This window comes from Chionomys nivalis, chromosome 5 (genome assembly GCF_950005125.1).
Source record: "Chionomys nivalis chromosome 5, mChiNiv1.1, whole genome shotgun sequence".
Taxonomy (NCBI): Eukaryota; Metazoa; Chordata; class Mammalia; order Rodentia; family Cricetidae; genus Chionomys; species Chionomys nivalis.
The window spans coordinates 62,827,402-62,831,383 of NC_080090.1; the positions used below are offsets into that span (position 1 = coordinate 62,827,402).

Genomic DNA, 3,982 nt, shown 5'->3' on the forward strand with positions numbered 1-3,982 from the left:
CAAAGAATCCCATTTTGATGTGTTGCAGTTGTCAAACTAAATGAAAAATATAGTATCCCTCAAGTTGGATGTCCCTGGTCCACTGGCTTAGGTGACAAGAAGGAGGTACTAGTGTGCACTTGTTAGGGGGTTCAGTCATCCTGCTTGTCCTTGAATATTCAAGCAGAGGTCCCTGGCCCAATTCCGTCCTGTGTGCCTCTTCTGATGAGCAGCAGGCAGAACCCTCCGTCCGACTTCTCTGCCACCGAAGAACGTGCCTTCACCTCATGGAAGACTCCATGGACATGGACATGAGCCCTCTAAGGCCTCAGAACTACCTTTTCGGTTGTGAACTAAAAGCCGACAAAGATTATCACTTTAAGGTGGATAATGATGAGAATGAGCACCAGTTATCTCTAAGAACGGTTAGTTTAGGTGCTGGGGCAAAAGACGAATTACACATCGTAGAGGCAGAAGCAATGAACTATGAAGGCAGTCCAATTAAAGTAACACTGGCAACTTTGAAAATGTCTGTACAACCAACAGTTTCTCTTGGGGGATTTGAAGTAATACCTCCTGTGGTCTTGAGATTGAAGTGCGGTTCTGGGCCTGTGCACATTAGTGGACAGCATCTAGTAGCTGTAGAGGAAGATGCAGAGTCAGAAGATGAAGATGAGGAGGATGTAAAGCTGCTGAGTATGGCTGGAAAGCGATCTGCTCCTGGAGGTGGCAACAAGGTTCCACAGAAAAAAGTAAAACTTGATGAGGATGATAATGAAGATGATGAGGATAATGAGGATGATGAAGATGATGACGATGATGATTTTGATGATGAGGAAGCTGAAGAAAAAGTTCCAGTTAAGAAATCTGTACGAAAAAAAAAAAAAAGAAATCTGTACGAGATACCCCAGCCAAAAATGCACAAAAATCAAACCAAAATGGAAAAGACTTAAAACCATCAACACCAAGATCAAAGGGTCAAGAGTCCTTCAAAAAACAGGAAAAAACCCCTACAACACCAAAAGGACCTAGTTCTGTAGAAGACCTTAAGGCAAAAAATGCAAGCAAGTATAGAAAAAGCGCATTGAACATTCCTGGGCACTACTGGTAAATTAAGCCCAAAGATGGGGAAAGAGGAAAAGGAGAAACAAATATAGTCCATACTGAGTACCATCAACAATCCAGACTGAAGTCTTCTATTTAATCTCAATCCCCTTTCCTGATTGGCCATCCATTCACCCTTGCACGCTGGAAGCAATCTCTTGTTTTCCTAAAGCATTTTTCTTTCACTCTTGTGATGCAGAGAACTTTACTGCTTTCTACACTTGTGCATATGCCTCATCTCTTACCATGTTTTAATACCTTTGTATCCTTAGCTGTTCAATAAATTTTTTGAATAAACCAAAAAAAAAGAATATTCAAGCAGAGTATTAAACCTCTCTACCCTCAACCATACTAGCATTAAACACTGTAGGTTTCAGGAGATTGGGAGGCACTGGAAGCTGGGGAATCTATCAAATCAGAAAGTGAATGGATCCATAGACACCAACCTCTGGCAGGCCTCTTGGGAGAGTGTAGACCTGAAGAAAGAAAAAGCTTGACTAGAAAGGACCTCTCGGGGAGTGTATCTGGCCCCATTAAGAAATTATATCTATAATCATCTCTACTATAGACAGCATCTCTTGGTTCTCATGACAAGAAAAGAGGTGGCATTGTAATATACATATTCAGATAGGTTCTTCCCACAAGCTCCTCCAGGAAGTAAAGGGACAGATGTAGCTAGCAGACTCCCTCCCCTGCCCTCTCCATTCTGCCTACCCGACTCCTTACCTAGACAGGCCCAAGGACTTCTTGGGACATAGCTCTTTGTTCCCTATTCAGCCTGCCGAGGGAAGAACACTAGATAGATGATTTGGTCACAGACCAAGGTAAACTTTGCAGACTGTGTATTTCAACACACGGCTTTCTCAAAGATGTGTGTAATGTGAGCTGTAACTAGCACTCACTAAAATAAAACAGGCTGCCTGAACAGCAGGACTCGAATTCTTAGGAGATTCTAGCCATAAGTCACTTCCCAAGTCTCCTGGAGCAAGATTCTTTGCAAAGTCATCTTCAACCCTGCTAAGAATTCCATTGAGAGAAATGGAAAACATACATAGATGGGGCAACTGGGTGTGAGAAGATCTCAATTTCCCCTTTGGAGATGGGTTCTCCCTGTACCCATCCATCCCTCCAGTACCCCTTGACCCCACTCATGGCAGAGCGTATGAAAGATAAGGCAACAACTAAAACACAAGAAGATAGTGGGAGAGCAAAGGGAGCTTTTAAAAATGCTAATGTGGAGTTAAAAATAAACACAAAGCCAGAAAGCTTTAAAACAAGTTGCGGATAACTTAAGAAGAACTGGATGAGGAAAAAGTTAAAACTAAGGTTTAACATCTCAAGTACCATTTCATACAAAGGTAGGAATAAAGAACGGAGGCAGCAGAAGTCAACTGATTAGAAAACAAAATGATCAGAGCTACCAAGGTAAGAGATTAAAACACGGAAGATGAAAGATAAAAGATGGTGATAAAGCTCAAACTCTAACATGAACTTAGAATTTTTGAGAAACAGGGTGAAGGATCAACAGAAAGGGCAAGGCTATGCAGAAGAGAGATAAGAGTAGGTCTGATAGAGAGACTGAACCCCACCCCCAGTTCCTGAACACTGAACTGTGGGGGCTACAGCCTTGCCCTCTGTAAAGTGCAGAAGAAATCTCCTACTACATGCTGCTGTGTCTACACTGGCCCTGCAGAATGTATATGATAATTCCGTCACAATATCCGGTCAAATTTTCACTCTACCTCGGGTAGGAAAAGAAGCACGGATCCTCTAGATAAGGGCAAGACAGCACTAATCCTCTCAGTTCCTGTAGGTACCAAGAACTTTGATAATGTCTCCTCTTCTCAGTTTCTGCTACGGGATGTTCATCAGCTCTAGAAAAGAATGTCAGGTCTGGTATCTAAGACACATCATGATGGAGGGCTGACATCTACGATCCCCTACTCTGATTTTCACTGCTGCCCCTTTTATTAGGTATTTTCCACATGATGGCAACAAAATGACCAACTAAATCAAGTTAAAGGAAGGTTTATTCTGGCTCACAGTTCAAGAGGACCATTCTATCATGGTGAGGAAAGCCAGGGAATAGGAGTAGGAGCTGCCCAGTCACATGGCATCCACATTCAGGAAGAATAAGAACAGGAAGTAGGACAGGATAAAAACCCTCAAGGCCCACCTCAAGCGACTCGTTTCTTCCAGGAAGTCACTACTTCTTAAGAGTTCCATAACTTTCCCAAGCAGCTCACAAGACCAAGTCTAGCCACAGTACCTCTTACTACAAATAAATAAGTAAAAACAGATTGGCCAAGAGAGGGGTATGGAAGATGATTAGCCAAAACTAATTCTGGGAAGCCTTGTGAAAATCCACTACTTTGTAAGGTAATTAAAACTATAGTTTAAAAAATGCTTCAAGAGAGGCCCTGCATGGGTAGAAGTTGCCATCCTTTCAACTTTGAATCCCTTTAACAGGATGCATCATTGAGGAATTTTCTGCAGTAGGTTAGCCTGCGGGTATGTCTATGAGGATTCCACTGATTGCCTTGATTGATGTGAGAAGATCCATCCCAAATGATTGCAGCACCTTTTGGTGGTACCATCCTAGATTTAAAAAAAAAAAAAAAAAGGAAGAATAAAGATTGTGTGACTTACTTTTTTTGTTGTCAAGTTAATTTACCCTGTGGTGGTTGCTGTTGATTCTTTCAGTGATATTACAACCAGCTTTTCTGATTTCCAATATGTATTGATACCAATGGTTCTTCAAGAACCTTCCAAACTTTTGGTGGCAGACTGAAACTGCTGCAGTAGCCAGCTTCTGAACAACTACTGGGTTCTTCAGTTTTGGGGTGCATGAAACTGTTGTCAAACTATTTCAACTGTACTATTATTTAATAATAAATCC

At 41.8% G+C, this 3,982-nt stretch overlaps 1 pseudogene; it reads left to right on the top strand.

The window, feature by feature from the left end:
• Positions 1-215: 215 nt before the first annotated feature.
• Positions 216-1,320, top strand: LOC130874755 (nucleophosmin-like; annotated as a pseudogene).
• The last annotated feature ends 2,662 nt before the right edge of the window (positions 1,321-3,982 follow it).